Here is a 19,916-nt window from a genome sequence, read left to right as displayed (position 1 = left end):
ACTAAGAATTGTAAAATACTAAACAGTAGTGTGCCATTATTTTGCAGTGGAGTATTTAGTTATTATTCCCTTTTTTCTTTAACATCATCATCATCAACATCCGGACCTCCTTTCCCACCCTAGGGCAGGTTGAGGAGTACCAACGTCCTTTCTTTAACTTGGCCTAAAATTGTCATCTCTTCTTGATTACTAAGTTGTAACAGTAGATTAGCACAAGAATGATGCTAGTCATGCAGAAGTGCTTTGAAGAGGATGGAGAGCTACAGTGTTGTTTTATTCTGTCAGTTAACTACATGAAATGCGAAGCAAAGGGAAAAAAGGTCTGGGCCAGGTTAAGGTAAAACGACTGTAGTTTAAATGTGGCCACAAGGATAATTATGTGAATTTCCAGCAACTTTATTTCCCTAATGAAAAGGATACGTTTTTGTGAGGGCTTGTGTTGTTTGAGCATTGTTACACTCACAATGAAGCAGGGGCCATGGGGGAGCTATTTCAAACTTATCCATTTATCATCTGGTCCGTCGTGTGGCAGTAGTCGGAGGTGGTTTGACCATATTGAGGGAATGGAGAGTGGTGGGTGGGAGAAGAATGAAAGGTAGACCAAGAACAAGATAGAAGAACAGGACAGGGGCGTGTTTAGGGGAGGAGGGTGTGTTGTGGGAGGAAGAAAGACTGTTGACCAAGAAAAACATGGAATGGTACGATTCTGGATTTTATGAGAAAGAGTGGCAATATTTTGTAAAAGAAATGGTTGTTTCTGGGCAAGACCAGAAATACTTGCAAGTGTTTGTGTCGTGGTCTGTTCCCACGAAACGCAGCACCAAATAACAGACATAAATGGCTGTTCAACAGTCCTGTAGCAGAGACAGATTGGGTAGTCCGGTCCCGGATCTTAAATAAGGCGCTAAGTGGAGGTATGGGCGTCGCGGCAGACACCACTGTGAAGATTTAAACGCTGCTTAAAGTAATGATCCTTCATTAGCTAATTTGGCGACCTGCAGGCACTGCGCCCCAGCAAGCAACAGCAACTGGTGGTGTCGTTAGGGCCTTAAGTTGCAGTGGTTGGCTAGCTATTTCAGTATATTGGTGGCACTGGAAGACCTTATTGCCCTGGTTTTCAGTAAAATGAGTGTTATGGCTTTGTCTCATTGGACGTAGTAAAACAGGCACATTTTTAACTGCGCCGATTGCCAGCAGGTCAATGAGTGGCCAGCATTCTTCTTCTTTTTCTTTTCCTTCTGCTTCTTTACCATGTGGTGGATTTGTTAAAAGGAGGCTTTGGAAACATAAAAGTGCCACCATATTTGGTAATTTGACATGGAGAATCCAGATCTGCCATCAGCTAACGCCTGAGGTGGCGCCATCCACTCACACGATGTAGTGTTACCTTCAAGTGATAACTGTTCCATCCACCTGAGCGTTTTCAAGATCTGTATAAAGCTAAACATATTTTAATAATTCGGGATTCACCAAGGAAAACAAACAGTTATTTGCTACCTGCAGCGATAGCCATCAGGTCAATGAGTGGCCAACCTCGCCGCAGGTCCCAGAGCAGTTTCACTCGTTTCATAGTTGAGTACCATACATGGAGGGCGAGAAAGGGTATAATTTGGAAGGAGGGTTGTACTGTAGGTGCATTGATGGTGGTGACAGGGGAGAGAGAGGTGGCCCTGGAAGTAATGATGTCGTTATATGACAAAATTTTGCGTCCCAAGGTAACTCAGATGGGTGGAAGAATTTCTAGAAGGTTACTAAGGGTATCGTACAAGCCAGGAGTGGGAGGAGTGGCAGCGAGTTATCTTGGAGGAGCACGTGAAGGTATTGGGGAGACAGAAAAACCTTATGAGGAAGTTCTGAAGCATTGTGGTGTTGATGTGGATGTGCTGGAAGGTGTCATAAGATGTTTTGGCCATGTGGATAGAATGCAGATTGAGAGATGGACCGTGAGAATGTATGCGAATGAAAGGGAGAGGGGGCGAGGGAGGTAGATGGTAAGATGAAAGGAGGGACAGGAGAGGTATGTAACTAAAGAGTGGTGTGGGATTGACAGAAGATCGTGAGGACATTGACATGGAGGCGATGTGTTTGTAACCACCCCCTCCGCTCCGGGATTAAGTCTTCTACCTATAGATATAGGGATATACATGAAGTCAGTGGAATTGTATGAATGGGTGTATAAGTAAACTTCATGTTATTTATAGCCTCAAAGCAGGAGATTCCACGGGGAGTTGTAAAGATTATCAAACATATTGCACCATTATGCAGCAAATTAATTTCTTAGAAAATTTTGACATGGGTCCTTTCATTCACCAAGCAGGTGGTTTGCCGCAGTTTGTTCCAAGACGGGTTCAGTGAAGAAGTGGAAAGATGATAATGAAAATACAAAAATTTACCTCCTTATGGTGTTTCCTCACATCCTCCGACACCCACCACCCCTCATCCCGGCCTCCACTCAAACCTTTAAACTGCCTCCACCAGTTTGATATTGATAATTCCCAAGTACACACCTCACTTCCTCAGCCAACCAGCCATTAAGTGTAGTCTGCTACCGGACTGAATAACGTCACATTTTATTTACGCGTGAGGGAGAGTCGTGGTGTAAGGTAACCCTGGAAGTTGGTAGAGGGAGGGTGGTGGTGAGTGGCAGCCCAATGAGAGGTGGTGGAGGGAGGGTGGTGGTGAGTGGAAGCCCAGGGGGAGGTGGTGGAGGGAGGGTGGTGGCGTGTGGCAGCCCAGGGGGAGGTGGTGAAGGGAGGGTGGTGGTGAGTGGCAGCCCAAGAGGAGGTGGTGGAGGGAGGGTGGTGGTGAGTGGAAGCCCAGGGGGAGGTGGTGGAGGGAGGGTGGTGGTGTGTGGCAGCTCATGGGAGGTGGTGGAGGGAGGGTGGTGGTGTGTGGCAGCTCATGGGAGGTGGTGGAGGGAGGGTGGTGGTGTGTGGCAGCTCATGGGAGGTGGTGGAGGGAGGGTGGTGGTGTGTGGCAGCCCAGGGGGAGGTGGTGGAGGGAGGGTGGTGGTGTGTGGCAGCCCAGGGGGAGGTGGTGGAGGGAGGGTGGTGGTGTGTGGCAGCCCAGGGGGAGGTGGTGGAGGGAGGGTGGTGGTGTGTGGCAGCCCAGGGGGAGGTGGTGAAGGGAGGGTGGTGGTGAGTGGCAGCCCAAGAGGAGGTGGTGGAGAGGAGTGTGGTAAGGGTTTGGTGGTGGGGGAATGGCTTTCCAATATCGAGTCCCAGGTCGTGCAGAAAGAAAATTATGATAGGAATTTTACGTAAGGTGTACGGTAATCAGTTTTCGATTTTACATAACAGCCACGAGCACTGCTAAAGAAATACCTTGTTAATTCCAGTACGCCAGGCCCGAAAAGGATCGTAACATAGTATAATACCGACGGTGGGTATCAGTGCTCAAGTAGTGTCGTGGAAGGGTGTGTGGTTCCATCTGTTGGCACAATGGTTCGCATCCTGTGTCCAGTGTTGCATTGATAGGAACCTGCGTGTGTGTGTGTGTGTGTGTGTGTTACAGTAAATTAGTATATATGTAAAGGTATATTAAATAGGCTTGACTTTTACTACGCCACTCGTCACTCCTTTTTCCTTCGCTCGTCTCCTTCCTATTTTCTCATTTATTTTCTCATCCCTCTCTCATGTCCCATCTTCCCTAGGTTCATTCTCTCATAATTTTCGTTTTGGTTCTTAGCTCTCCTATCTTGTAGTCTAATAGTTTTTCTCTCTCGCCCCCCCATTTCTCTTCTCCCCATTAATCTCCTCCCTCTTTTCCCCCCTTTCCCCTTCCCATTTCTCCCCATCTTCTGTCTCCCCATGTCTCCCTTGCTCCCTATGGCCAAACACCACCATATCTCAGCCCGAGTTGTGCCCCCAGCATGTCTGTCATGATTATGTGGCCACGGTCGCATGTCAGAGCACAGTTCACATCATAATCACGGCGAAGCTGCGATAAATAACGTGAAATAATTTCCCTCGTTGCAAAAAATTGTTTGTGCAAAAATAAGAAACACGGGAAGAGCTGTACTTGGTCTAAAAGAAAAAGAAAAAAAGCCACGATAATAGAATTCATAGTAAGTTTGTATGTGAATCAAGGTCCCGTCTCCTGAGCTGCCCTGCCACCCTATCATCGTGATTTAGGAGGCCACAACCAGAACACCAGCCACCTGAGTCAATACCCATGATAAAGGTGTGGGTCATATGCTCTGGGGACATTCACCTCGCTGACACGGTGACCAGCTTGTTGGGGTGTCAGATAACCTCATATAACAGTCCCAAGTCTTAATCATCACAGTTTATTCCGTGTCTGTAAATTAAGTAGTACGTTGTGGAAATACGCACAGTAAGAAATTTTTTGGTGTCAGTAACTCTGTACATGTTGGACCAGCTGCCATTGTAACCATTAGTTTTTCACGGCTGCAGACTTAATGCCTTTTCCTTTGCGCATAATATCTTAAAAACAAAAGTGCTGTAGAAAGTAATTTTTAAAGCGAGATATGCGAAACGTATAATCAAAAGAAGATTTGCCAGGGAGATTTCTGGCGCAAAACAAAATACTGTACTGTCTATTTATCTATCTATCTATCTAACTATCTATCCGTCTGTATGTCCATATCTATATCTCTCAGTCAATCTATTTATTTATCTGTCTATCTATAGCTCTGTTTTTCTGTTTGTCTGTCTGTCTGTCTATCTGCCTGTCTATCTGTTGTCAGATGCTTTGATCCCAGAGTGCTAGAGATAGGTAGATAGTATTGAAAAATGTATATAAGATGGATCGATCATACAAAGAATGACTGACTTGCAAAGTGTACGAGACTGAGAGTGACGTGGAGGGAATAAGAGGGAGGCCAAGATCTGAGGAGAGGTAGACGATATGGAGTACGTAATGAGAGAAGTTTAGGTAGGAGACATCTTTCCTGGGCTAAAACAAAAGTAAAAAATTAAAGAAAAACGAAAATAATGCCATGTTTGGTTTTCACTGTCATTCTCAGGCATCACGCACGTAACAAAGTGTGTTACTAAAACTGGACGCGGCTGTTCATGGACCAGCGAGTAAACCATTTGAAACCTTAAACTCAGATCTGAAACGCCAGATTTGAAAGTGATAGGTTTTAAGTACGATGAGAATTGACGAGTAACTGGACTTTAACACTTTACTGAAGCCATTTTCATCCCAGTTAAGGCAAGTGGATGGTGATCGTTTTCCTGGCCATTATCTCCATTGTAACTCTGTTATTCTCCCCACCAACTATAAAAAATATTTAAGTTATTATATCCCCCCAGACAATACTCCATTCACAAAATCCCGTGAATGGACGGGTAGCCATAAAAGATTCTATTTTATGGGCGTGTTGGCGTCAAGTGGTGGTTGGTTTGTAAACATAGGTGTCACTTGTGGTGGTTGTGTTTATGGTTCGTTGGAGATGATGTCCCTGAATTAGGAACATGGATGTAAAATTGACTCTCGTAGGTCATGTTCTAGAGGAAGAATGGGACTTAGTAAAACGGTCTGTCTGTCTTTGTGGCCTTCGTGTGGTTGGTAGGCATAAATCTAACCCCCTTTGTTCTGAGGTAGTGTGGTAAGGCGGGAAGAATGTTAATTGACACTGCTTGCTCCTCACCTCATCTGGCTTCCCTTCTTCGGGGTACCTGTTCAGCCCATCGTTATATCTATTCATTATATCAGTCCATCTGTTTATCTCTGAAGAGGAAGAATCACTGAAGATATGAAGTGCATTTGGGAAAGTGGGAGGGAGGAAGGAGGATACCTAAAGAAATAGATTAGAAAAGGGGAAAGAAGACAGCTTGCGAAATTATGAATGGTCTTGAGAATGGAAGAAGAGTGAAGTGTGTGTGTGTGTGTGTGTGTGTGTGTGTGTGTGTGTGTGTGTGTGAGAGAGAGAGAGAGAGAGAGAGAGTGAAAAGAACACATCACCACTTAGTGTACCTTATAACACTGGTCCATCCCCTACTTCAGATCATTTTTATACCTAGTCTACATAATTTTACCAGGTTAATGGATGGGATAAAAAGTGATGCTGAATCTGAAAGTCATTTGTGGTTTATAATGGTGTGTGGTGTGGTGGCTGTGGTGGACCCTTAAGACATTGTTACTACGATAAGGCTGAGTGATTCTGGCCTTGTTTGGGTTATATGTCGTGATATACTGGCGCCAGGAAGCAAGGTTACATTAAGCAAAGTGATGATGAAGGTAAGTGGCGATAACTCCCCGGCATAGGCACCCACCTTTCTAATACTCACTACAACACCGTGTAAACCATACAGAACAACACCCCAGGCATCATCACTGACTGCACCACAACCTCTCCGACAAGTCACTTATACTCTGATACTAAAGTCGTCCTTGTCAGAGACTGGATTGATATGAGAAGCACACAATTCCGTGCATCACCCCGTTCCAGTACACAACATCCCTGTTATTACCTGACCGACACACAACACACCTAAGTAGATAAAACAATCGTCGCACAAACATTGTCAGACCCTTCACAACAATATCCCACCTTCTGACGTTTAACACTTGCAGGGAAGAAACACCTGTACATAGAACACTTTGATCAGAGCACTATATTACAAGCCCCTCCCCCCTTCCATCGGAGCTGGCCTTAAAGAGATGATCAATTTCGCCTAGCATGGTTATGAGCAGGACACCACCCTCCCTCCTTGGCCGCCAGCGTAGATTTGGGTTTGGAGGCATCACTGATGACACGTGCCCTGCATGTAAAATAGGCCCACACAGCATAACATATAATGGAGCATTGCACAACACATGCCACACTTAGACTCAATCACAACATTAGCGGTGTAGCGAACATATGAGACAACCTCATAAGGGCAGCTGCTTCCTGCGGTCAATGGATCTGCACAGTAAGACGGATGGGGGTTCAACAACAACACCAGTAAGAACAACGTATTCATTTTGTGCTTGGATGCAATTTTCTTCGCTTCGCTCACAATGTACTAGTTATCAGCCCTGCCGAGGAGTGAAAAGGTATCATTTTCTTATGATTTTGGGAGCAGGGTGGCTCAGTGGTTAAGCGCTTGACTTGAGATTGCGAGGTCGTGAGTTCGCTCCCCACCCGGGTAGCTGCCTTGTTGGGAGAGGTAGCACTCTCCCGTCACCCTAGCAGGGCTATTATTATCTGTCAAGGCCTAGCTCGAGGGATTTATCCCTTACTCCTGATTGTACACCATACTGAGTCAGGAGATTCAGTGTCTTTCGTCTGTCGAGTACCGATTTGTAATGAAACTTCTAAAGGATAGGATAGGATAGGGTAGGGTAGGCTTAAATGAAACTCCTGATTCAGGTGCGGTTGACCAGTCTGGGTCTTAGTAAAGATTTAGGTTAAGCACATCGTTCATGTTTCAGGCTGTCAGTTATAGAACTCTCGAAAACAACGTGATGATTTTAATGAAACCATGGATATAAATAGAGATGACAAATATGAGTGAGGATCAATATCTAGGTACAGTCGCCCACACTGATTTTCAAAGTGGAGGGAGGAAAAAGCAGGATGGACGACAGGGCTTTTGATGCCGAATCTTCATCAACACAGTGCCATTAATTACTTGGCTGTTGTCCCTCTTCACCCGCCACACCACCCCTCGCCACCCGCCACACTACCCCATGCCGGAGTACTCATGGACACTGACCTCTGCGCCGCACCAAGCCAACCCGGGCTGAACGGTAGCTTGTGTATTTTTTCCTCTGTTGGCAAAGACTGTGGAAGGTGTATTGTGCCTCTTGTTACTGTTGTAGGTAGGGATGATGGCGGTGATGGTGGTGGTGCTGATAATAATGATGGAGCTGTTGGTGGTGATGGTGCTCCTTTGGGTGATGGTGCTCGTGATGACGGTACAGGAAATGATGATAATGGAAGGGGGTGATAACTGTGGTTGTGGTGGTGGCAAAGGAATAACATAATTCCCAAAGTTATAATAGTTTGAGTATGATAGTTCAGGAAAATATATTTGAGAAAAGGTGTACGAGAGAGAGAGAGAGAGAGAGAGAGAGAGAGAGAGAGAGAGAGAGAGAGAGAGGCGAAATATAAAATTGGAAACCCATTCATATCCACATCTACAGTATTGCAGCTGACAACAGGCAATATTATTTAGCTGATATTGAGTCTTAGACCCTATTCTCGTTGGTTAAGGAAGCTCCCTAACACCTGTTCCTAAGCGATTGATATTGCCTATTACACCTTGCTATCTTCCTCCGTGTTATTTAAATCATCCTAATATCACCATACTCTTCACAAGTAACATACAAAATTATATTAACCCGCCGTATCCAAAAATAGGTCGCAAAGGAAGAGGTGCTAGGGAGCATTCTTAACATACGAGAATACGGACCATAGTGTAAATACGGTCACCATTAATCATTTCATGGTATGGGAAATCTCGAGACAGGTATTTTTTTCCCCAGCTTCAGGGGTTCAGAGGGATCGAAGCAGGGTGGTGAACTCGGCAAGGGAGGTCTCCAGCACCACTACTACCTCCAACACAGGGATGTCATTTTCTCTGGTATATCCGTGCTGACTTCAGACGATTTTTTTACATTATAGGAGAGATATTTCATCAGGAGGGGTTAGACATGGCCCACAGTAACTCTGGCAATACGAGAGGGTTTTCCTGAGCTGCATAAAATCGTCCGAAGGAGACACGCGGTGTCCCCCATGAGGCAACATTTGGTAGGTAGTTGCCTGCGTATATACTCGTAAAAGTATGGCCCCCAGCTTCGCTGGAAAAAAAAAAAATCGGTAGGAAACAATTATTTACGACCAGAAAAGTGATTAGGAAAGTACTGAAAACACCCAAGAAGAACTGAATAAAGTTTTGCTGCTTAAGTAAAAAAGTATTTGATAAAAACCAAAATCTAGATGGAGGGAGTCGTAGACCTTAAGTTGTCAGAGTATGTAAATATGGAGTGCAACATTTTAAATCCCTAACCAGGTTCGAATTTTAATCTCGGCTTGTTAAAAATGACTGATCACTGTAACAGGTGAATTGTTACCGGTACCGTTACTGGATTTATATTTGCTGATATTTTACCAACACATTTAATCGTGTCTGTGTATTAGACAGTTGCTAGTACGATTTACATCTAATAGGTCTCGAAAAATGCATAATTATAACCAGCAGATAACGTAATGTATATGGAACAAAAACCATGTAAAAATGAAGTTGCTTCTTACTTTTGCCAACCAGCGTCTGAGCGGGAAATCATGGCTACCAACCGTTCCGAAAATAAAAGGCGTTGGTAGTTATGTCTTACGCACTGTTTGTGATATAATCTTAACGAGTAAGTATAAGTGAAATTTGTAGGTCTATTATTAGGATTATTCGAGGGGTAGTATGTGATGTTTCAGGCGCTTGTGATATTGTTAGTATAAATGAGTGGTTGTGCACCGTGGTTAGGCTCCGACAGTCGAACCGCAGCCCTCAGTTCTGTCTCTCTGTGATGGGACTGGGATGTATTATGTTCTCTGCCACAGTTAATACTTTTAGGGGTGAACTGCTCGTGTGCTGGCAGTGTTTGCTACAGTGCAAACATAAACCACGAGTGAAACTCTGGACGTGGATTGTGACACAATATAGTGGTGAAGAAAAGCATTTGATTTAAAGGGATAATGACGTTGTGCTCGGCCTAGTGTTTTTGTTTGAGACATCTAGACATGTTACTGTACTAATGGTAAGGCTTAAGTTGTGTGACGAAGTCAGAGATGGAGTTGGTTGGCTGGAGGTTGCGACGTGACAGGTTAGGGTAGTTTAATATTGATGGTTGGGATGAGGGAGCAAAAGAAACTTGGAAATTAGGTACTGAATAGCCTATGAACTGCCAGCAAGTAATATTGGGAAGAGAGTTATTAAGCAATCGTTTTTGTTCTTGCTGTTGTTGTTGTTATTATTATTTTAGTTATTATTACTAGGGTTAGTAATAAAAACAGTAATAGTTGTTTGTTTGTTGTTACGGCAGCTTTAAAGTGGTAAATTCCAGGCTAGTAATCCTGCATTTGACAAGTCTTGAGATTGTGCTTTATCCGCCGTGTTCCAAGTGGTTGATATATTACATCACATGGGTTACAGCCACACCGCAATGGAAATGTTGTAGCAGGTTTGGGTACTAATTTATTTATTTATATTTGGAGTTTTTTATTTTTTATTAGGTAACAGGTTTTGATATTATTGTATTTTTTAAATAAAATTTCAGAAGTATTAATTAGACGTGCATTTTTTTTTTTTTTTAAGTTCTACGGGAATGTTGCTGACTGGCTAAGCAGATTTTTTTTTTTTTTTTTTATACTACAAACTTCTAGGCATGTAATGGTTTAGTTTAGCAAGTTTTGCTGATAGTTAACAGCAGTGATGTTATTAGTCTCATTTCTTAAAAGTACATGATAGACTTACATAACCAATCACATCTTGTATAATTCCTTACAGGAGTGTCCTTAATTGTTGCGGCGTTTATGTCTCTAATATGGCACGTGATTAATATTTGTGTTTAATAATAAATATCCTTCCCAGTACTTTGCATTAAAAATCCAAAGTATTATACGGTCATTTACTTGTTTATTGCTATCAGTTTATTTTGTGTTTCGAAGTTTATGTATTTGGTATTAGCACTGCTAATTTTTTTGTGCAAATATTTTATAGGTATGGTTTGTGGTAGCCTGGTGGTAGCGTATTAGCCTACCATTGGTTAAATCTGTTGAGATTGTCTTTATCCCCTCCCCCTCACATTCTGGAAGGGTGTTACAATCCTGCCATTATTTGGAAGTCTTAATAAATCCTCTAATAAGTCTGTGATAATTTTCCTTCCTGTGTGTAGTTGTAATGGACGTTAATGCTTGTATTTTCCATTCCAGGGTCACCACATCGCCTTCAGTTAGAGAATGTGCCGTAAAAGGTAAGTGTGATTGTGTAGTGTGTTTTTACAGGCATATTGGTTGGCAGTGTTATCTTTTACGCTGATTTGCCTTCTTTCATTGGTATGCTTGGAGAAGATTTTATTTGTAAACTTTCACTCATCCTAAACCACACCCCATGCACTGCCCATCTTCATTATCCACCAGCATCTTAGCCAGTCCCACCCACTCCGTTCCGCCCACCCACCATTATTATCGCCCTCAACACCGCCCGTCTTCACCGCCCACCATAATCTCAGCCATTCCACCACTTTCCCGCCCACCCACTATTATTACCGCCCTTACATCGCCCATCTTCACACCCACCAGCAACTTAGCTCATTTCACTCACTAGTTTCCGTTCACCCCGTTTTCGTTACTCCCCTAACTCCAAAAGTGTTTCCAAATTAGCATCTCGGAAAACATTGTTGGATTTCGGTTGATTTCTTCGCAAATGATGACCCGATTGGAACCGAATTAAAACATGTATACAATGGTCCTAATATTATGACATAAGACATGAATACACTGATTGATAAATAGTCAGCTGAGAGAGAGGGGTAGGATATGGTTGAGGAGAGGAGAGGGGCGGAATGGGGAGGGAAAAAATGGGGAAATGAAGGAAAGGGGAAGGGACAGAATAGAAGGAGAGGGGGTTATCTTCCCTTTACGCCCCATGTCTTCTCTGTATTTCCCAGTCTTCTCCTGTCAACTTGTTCCTTTACTTGTTGTTCCTTTATAGGGTGTGGCTGAAACGTCGGCTGTGAGCTGCACAATATTTCCCTTTCTCCAATGCTCGCGCGTTCTGAAGCGAGAAAAAGTAAACTGTCAGCTCTTCTCATGTGGAAGCGTGCTCCGTGCGGGCTCACATTCTTCCCTGCAACAAGTTGATGTCAGTGTGGTAATTTCTTTGGGTTACAGTGGTGCAAAGCTTCCCGTTCCCACCCCATCCCTCCCTTGTTGCTGGTGTGCCCGCGGCGTAAGATTCACCCACAAATAGGTTCAGACACATTGGCATAAAGATGCACGTGAATGTAAGACAGACACAACTACCACTCAACGATGGATTAGATGCACTGGATAATAAAACAGTCACAAATACGCAGACACGTTGGCCGCCGAATGGAAGTCAATATATGGAGGGCATATAACTCAGCGGCATACTAGACGAAGTGGGTAATAACACGCAGCCACATATAGGAAGCAGCATGAAGTTGCGGGTTGATCAGAATGATGCTGATGATATAGGTAATTTGCATATCAATGGATGCTGGTGTTATCAGAGAACCCACGTGTTCCTTTTGTACTGCTTCAATACTCCATTCCCACCCACTTCTTATCTCTTATACTTCTCCCCCCTCCACCTCGTCCCCCCCCCCTCTCTCTCTCTCTCTCTCTCTCTCTCTCTCTCACACACACACACACACACACACACACACACACACACACACACACACACACACACACACACACACACACACACACACACACACACACACACACATTTTACATTAACAATTCGTCTGTGTCCTTCATATGGCCACGGCTACATAATTATGAAGGATAAATTGCAAGGAGTGATGGGCTAACAAAATGGAGAGTAGAGCAGAGCAGAGCGTCGTAGGTTTTGGCCAGAAGGTAAACATAAGGCCTGTAATCTCGTCGGTCAAGGAAGGTCACCAAGATCACAAACTAAGCGATTATTTTGTTCATTACGCCTTACTGCCCTCTTCTGTGTTACATAAATCTTTCTAATATCGCTATACTCCGCATGAATTACGTACATATATTAACCAGCATTATCCAGAAATATATCGCCAAGGAAGAGTTGATAGGGAACCTTCTTAAACGACGAGAATACAGGATAAGGCCCGTATCCCATATTCAAGATCATCTTCGAGAACGGCCCCTATCACCACGATCTTACCCTCGAGGTATGATCTTGGTGAAATGCCACGATCATACCTCAAACGGTAGACCTAAACGGCCATTTCACGACACAGTCACATTAGTGCTAAGACACACCCAAGTCACGCCACGCTACTCCTGGCGACATGCGGCGACACACGAAGACATGAAGATCGTAGCGTGTTATGGGAAAGTTTCTGACAGTGGGACATAGGCTAAAGCTAATTAGGGCTAAAGAGTCACAGAAATAGACTGGAATGCATCAGCGTGTCAATCTGTTTGGTCATTAACTGCACTGCTCACTGATACACAAAGCAGTCGTAGAGGGAAGGAGGAAGGGGTGAGAGAAGGATAGGTGTAATTGGGATTTTCTTTTTTTTTTCCCGCTATCCCACTTCACTGTCTTGTTCCTTAGGCTACCTTACCCTCCCTCCTTCATTTATATACGACACGTCTTCCATCCTGTAGTCCCTGTCTCTCTTGTCTCCATCAGTGGCTCCCTCAGTTGCTAGAGAGAGAGAGAGAGAGAGATTGAACCTTCAGTCTCCCTCAGTGACAGTCACTCACGTCACCCCCTTTAGTTAAATGAATAATGTGTGCCAGTCTTCCCCACTGTACAGTCCCAGTCAGTTGTTCACGTACACTCTTAGGCTTCAAAGTATATGAAGCCAAATTCCAGTCCACGGTGTTTTTGTCAAATTTGTTTTGCAAGATCACAGTCGTTTTTGACACGGCGCCAATGTTAGTGTATATAATGCAAATAATGAAGCGAGATTCCCATATTTTTAGTTTTTTATGCAAGGAAGGTGGAACCAAAGGCCAGAAGACTGCAAGATTGTTCTCTCTCTCTCAAAAAAAAAAAAAAAAAAAAAAATCAAGATCTGTTCATTTCGACATGTCTGGACACAGCGTTTAAAAGACTGGAGGTCATAGGCAATAGGAAATACATACAGAGGCAGTTCCAGAGTTGACCTGTTGCATACATGAAGGACTGGGAGTAACAATTAACTCATGCATGAGAGAGTTGGACATTCACTGTTGGTAATTAAACAAGATCTCGCTAAAAGTCCTTGTAAACGTGGAATCACTCACGAGTACTGTACTGATGGTGGCATGACCTCAGATGCACTTCAGCTTCAGTTCTCAGTGCCGAGGAGCCTGTTGTGCAGCCAGCCAAAAAAGTATGGCACCCCTGGGCCACGAAGGATGTGAAAATGGGTTAGTTTTGTAGGATACACATGAATCCATTAACCCAGTGCCTAAAAAATACAGCAACTACAATGTGAATTTTTGTGCCATATCGAATCCTAATAATTACCAAGGATAATATTTGCACTTATAATCACAGGTGCTCCATATATCACAATGCTTCGTCCATGCTTCAGAATGATACGTGTGGTGGGATGTTCGATACTTTTATGGTTGAGTGTACACGGTTCCCAGCCATCGATAAATTGACCAGGTTTCTTCCCGGTAACACTATACGGTTGGAAGTTGCCGTGATCAGAGGCTGTTTGTGGCTGACCCACTGTTAAGTATTTAGTTCGCCAGGATTTTTTTTTTTTTTTTTAATCATTGTTTTTATGCAGTGAAACACGAGATGCTGGGTACGGTAGGGGAGGGGTGGTGTGGTGCCATACCCGACTCGCCACACCACACACATCAGACACCCTGGGTTGGGTCCACACGTGCCACAGTTACATCCTTGTACCGCACTTTTTTGTAGGTTCAAGGAAGAAAGTAACGAACGAACGAAGGAGGGGCGAACCATTATTTTATCCGATGGACGTCAATGTATCTTCTAATCATACAAAGATCATGTCCATATTTCTCCAAACAGCATAAACACTAGTAGCTTCCATTCATGGGTACAAAATTGTAACTTATGCAATCCAGAATTAATAACTAAGCATCTAAGTATTTGCCACGTGTATATTACACAGTATGGTATCACGTAACTGAAAAATATAATTTATTATGTATACCGTGTTTATGTACAGGTAACGTAATCGAGTCCCTTTGGGCGTATTTGGGTAGTAAGTTGCATTATACACGTACCGGTAACTGCTGACGATTGACCCGTGTCATCTGTGGTTGATATCCAAAACTTCGACTAAATTTCGAAGCTTAGCCCTTTGATTCTGTATTGTTTTTCTGTGGTGACTGAAGTCATTATGCATTAACCAGAATATAATACCGGTACTATAATTGTATTCATGGTTAGGTACGGTATAGATTAGGCTACATACGGCTTGTCGTAAACAAAGTTAGTGTGGATTAAATATCATTGTGAATATCGCAATAGAGGGTTAGTTAAGTATTATTAAACAGCAAAGCCTGGTAAAATTAAGCCGTGATGTAGGCCACCAGAGAAAAGGTAACAATTACTCAGATTTAGCCATTTTAAAGGAAACCGTTCAGACAAGCGTTGCAGGTGTATCTTTAGCGTAGTCAATGCTTCTAACAATATATGCCAGGTATAATACAAATACATGTAATATTACTATTCAGTAGAGTTACGAGTAAGTACGTATTGCAGGTTACAAATGCCAGAGTCGCTGTAATAATTCTCTTCCATTATATTAAGTATTCATGGCTTGTGTGAATGCCTGCCTGCCTGTATAGCTATTTATCTTCTTGCATGACTCCTCGCCCGATAAGTGTAATGCTTGTTTCTTTTTTTTCCTGGTTGTGATGTTCCTGGCTGTTCACCATCTCCCTGCCTGTCCCTTTCCCACTTCCATTACATACACAATATATCAACATATTCGTAAGATTAGTCCTCTTGTAATGTTCCTTCCCTCATCATCACTCCGCACTTGTAGTAAGGCATTATCACGGAACTAAAAATAAAAAGAATCTCACTGTTAAGGAGCTGAGAATAATTAAATCTTAGAGTAAGAGAAAAATAGGCCTGCAAATTTTTCACTTTCAAAGTGATTGCCGTGAAAAGAAAGTAATTATTTTGAGCCTCATGAAGAGGCTAATAATCTATTTAAGGAATTCAACTTGAACACTACGGTAAGGCGTATGAAAAGAAATAGCAAGTAGGGAAACCTAATTGTTTAAAGTAGCCAAGCGGAAGTTTATGAAGAAGCTGCAAAAACGAGGTTGCGACGAGTGAAGGAGAATAAAAATAAAACAACGAAAAACTCGATGGTGTAGAGTAGGTGAGGAATGGGACGGGAGCGGACAGCATCACCTTGACCTGGTATCTTTACTGCAGGGCGGGAGTGTTGGACAAAAGAGCACACCCACTGATTTCATTAGATTCACCTCGCCACTAACTCTATCTCCAAACCCCTCCAAATATATGCCTCCAGTCTCTCACCCCTCCAGGTCATTCTCTCCACCCACTCGCCCCTGCTAATCCCTGTCTCCACCCACTCAACCCCTCCATATCTCTCTCCACCCACTCAGCCCCTCCAGATCTCTCTCCATCCACTCATCCCTCCAAATTTCTCCACCCATTCACCCCTCCTGATAGGCTATATGTGTCTGACTAAACCCGCCACCCCTTCCACCACCCACACCCCCTCACCCCTCACTCAGCCGTGCAGGAAGCTGCCTGTCTCTGTATGGCTGGAGATAACGAGATAAATCCGTTGTGTTGGTCAGAGAACTTGTGTGTGGGTGTGTGAGAGGGAAGGAGTCATGTGAGCCGTTTGGTTGGGAGTGGGTGTGTGAGAGGGTGGGAGTCATGTGAGCTGTTTGGTTGGGAGTGGGTGTATGAGAAGGCGGGAGTTAAGTGATCTGTTTTATTGGGAGTGGGTGTGTGTGAGAGGGCACAAGTCCTGGGAGCTTACCTTATTGCCCTCCATATCAGACGCACGCGAGTTGAAGACATCCCTCACATATTGGGTATTTTGTTAGGAAATGTGAGAGGGCAGCGGTTTTGTGTGATGTCACGTATTGACCTGTGTATTTGATGCATCCATGGTTGAAGATGCACTTTTCATATGGTGGGGTTGTCCGCAAAACATTACCACATACGTAATGAAGGTCTTCTTAAGTCTGCAACAGCTTCCCCGTCATTGTTATACAGACATAATTCACTTGTGATAATTAGCAGAAACTTAAATAGCAGCTCCTTATCGTATTTGTCCCGCAGAAATAAAGCTGCCTCTAATGTTGATTTGTTTAGCTGTTGTACTGTATATTGATAACGCTAGGAAGGAGCACTCTGAAACATCTCCGCCCCGATAATGATCTAAGTGACAAACATTTTATTTTACCCTGTGGTCTTGGCCTTCGAATGGTTATTCTAAAAACTGCATCACTTCATTCTTGCTTGACCCACAACACTTCCCCCAAAGTCGCCTCAAACTGGATCAGAAATCGTTCATCTGACCTTCCTGTGTGATCTAAACTTCTGACCTGTTATTCTCGAAAATCAATGTCTTCATCCTTGACGGACCTTATCTTGTCCATTCATCCATCAGGAGCTTAGGGGGCCGAGTCTAGGCTAGTCAATCCCGACAGTTAAGGCGAGGGTGACCAGCTTCACTTGCCCCTGAATGGCATTATGAAAGCAATAGACTCCAACCATCTCATAGATATAAACCCTTACTGGCTCAATCTGCATGGAGGGCCTTAACCTACTAAGCCACCAGGCGTCATTCGGTTATATCGTTCTGATCCAATATTCTATATGGTTTCCAGGTTTGCAAAAAACCATTTGGCATGTCTCTTATACATCGAATGATAGGATGGTGGGCGCTCCCACGTGCCACAAATCAAGACTGGTCCAAGTCAGATCAAAACTGTTTGGACTTTAGGTTGAAGTATTTGGTATGTCCTGTGATCTTGACAGTTTTTTTTTTAAATCGAATTCCTCACCATGAAGCCTTCCACCTTGATTAGTTTAAATTGGAAGAAAGTTTACGTTGACCTTGCTATGTGACTTTGACGCCTGACCTCTTGTGCTGAAAAATAGTATGTCAGCCACTTGTCTGACCCTCAACCCGTCCACCAAGCCTAGTCTAAATCAGCTTAAAACTGCTTTAGTTCTTTTATTTGCACACAGTCGCACACGAATCAAACTCCAACCTTACCCTGTAGCTCTAAGTTTGCCTGATTGCTTTCGAATTTGAGTACCGTACGTTCGTCCTTACCTCTGCCTTGACCATTTTACCATGTTCGATCAAAGTCAGACAGAAACTATTAGCAATAGAACGTCGTACCAGCAGTTTATTGCTGTTACACACACACACACACACACACACACACACACACACACACACACACACACACACACACACACACACACACACACACAGTATACCAGTGGCAGTTTCTTTTATATTTTTGGTTGGCATAAACATGAGCGTTTTAGGAAAAAACTTCGTGCATTTTGTATTTTGTGAAAAGGGGCATTTTGTGTGGGCAAATTTTAACGGTATATATGTGATTTTGTGTGTGTGTGTGTGTGTGTGAGAGAGAGAGAGAGAGAGAGAGAGAGAGAGAGAGAGAGAAGGGGGTTTTAAATGGTGTGGTTCTCAGTATAGGGCAGTGGCTTTAGCTTATCGCATTTACGTCATTGTTTATCGGGCCCTCGTAATCACTGTCTGTCTGTCTGTCTGTCTCTCTCTCTCTCTCTCTCTCTCTCTCTCTCTCTCTCTCTCTCTCTCTCTCTCTCTCTCTCTCTCTCTCTCTCTCTCTCTCGTGTGTGTTTCAGTAAAGAAGGTCAAATATAAAACAGTTCATTGAGAGAAAGTCACCACCACTATACACTGAGATAAGCTACCATACTCATCGTCCATTGCCTCCTATTACTGTCTACTCTCATGTTTAAACTTTAGGCAATAATATACGTCTTCCCAGGTGAGTAGATTCGTCAGTCTGTAGCAAGGACTAATTCTGAGCTACAGACAGTGAGGCTGATAAGCAGTTAGGATCACTACCATTGTTTCTTATTCTGTCTTTAGCAATATCTCTAATTTTCTTCTATATATTTTCGAGGCAGCAGTGTAAGTTGTACTGAATGTTAGAAATGTCTCTGTGCTGTAGGAGTCTGGAGGTGGACGGTGTGAGATGAAGTAGTGGTGGCTGTGTGAGATGTGGCAGTGTGAGGTGTGTTACTGTGCCGTTGTGAGGTATGGTAGTTTGAGCTGGGGAAGTATGATGCATGCTAGGTTTGGTAATGTTTGTTATGTGTGGTAGTGTGTGGCAGACTGAGATGTAGCAGTATGAAGCTTAATAGTGTAAGGTTTGGGAGTGTGGTTTGACAATGTATGGTTGGCATGGGGAGTAACAGTGACGTGCGATAGTGTGGTGTTAGTTGTGGCAGTGTGTATGATTTGACAGTGCATGGTATGAGTGTGTGATGTGTTATAGTTGTGGCAGTGTATTATGTGGTAGTGTTGTGTGCTTTTGTTGCGTCAGTATGTGGTGTAGCAGTGTATAGTGTTGCAGTATGGTGGTAACTGGGGCAATGTTAGATGTGACAGTGCATGGTGTGGTAGTGTTGCGTGCTTTAGCTTTGGTAGTGCTTGGTGTGGTAGTGTGGTGTGTACATGGTGTAGTAGTATGGTGTGTGCATGGTGTGTTAGTGTGGTGTGTGTTTTGGTGTGGTAGTATGTGGTGTGGCAATGCAGTGTATTGTATTGTGGTGTGTGTTACTTGTGGCAGTGTTTGATGTGACACTGTACAAGTTTGTTGCGATATTGTGACCTGTGTGTTGTGGCAGTGTATGATGTTGCAGTATTGTGGTTTGGCAGTGTATGGTGCGGTGTGGTGTGGTGGTGAATGGTGTTGCAGTATGGTGTCTTGGCAGTGTATGGTGTGGTGGTGTATGGTGTTAGTGGTAGCATTGTGATGTGACAGTGAATGACATGTTAGAGTGATGTGTTAGTTGTGTCAGTGTGTCGTGCGGTAATGTGGTGTGTGTGTGTGTGTGTGTGTGTGTGTGTGTGTGTGTGTGTGTGTGTGTGTGTGTGTGTGTGTGTGTGTGTGTGTGTTTTAGTAAAGAAGGACAAATATAAAAGTTAATTCATTGAGAGACATGGTCACTACCACAGTACGCTGAAATAGGCAACCATTCTCATCGTTCATTGCCTCATGTTATTGTCTACTCTCATGTTTAAAC

Source organism: Coenobita brevimanus, chromosome 106, assembly GCF_032717465.1.
Source record: "Coenobita brevimanus isolate Jiangsu-jjx chromosome 106, ASM3271746v2, whole genome shotgun sequence".
NCBI classification, from domain to species: domain Eukaryota; kingdom Metazoa; phylum Arthropoda; class Malacostraca; order Decapoda; family Coenobitidae; genus Coenobita; species Coenobita brevimanus.
Note: the sequence above shows the minus strand (reverse complement) of the source record.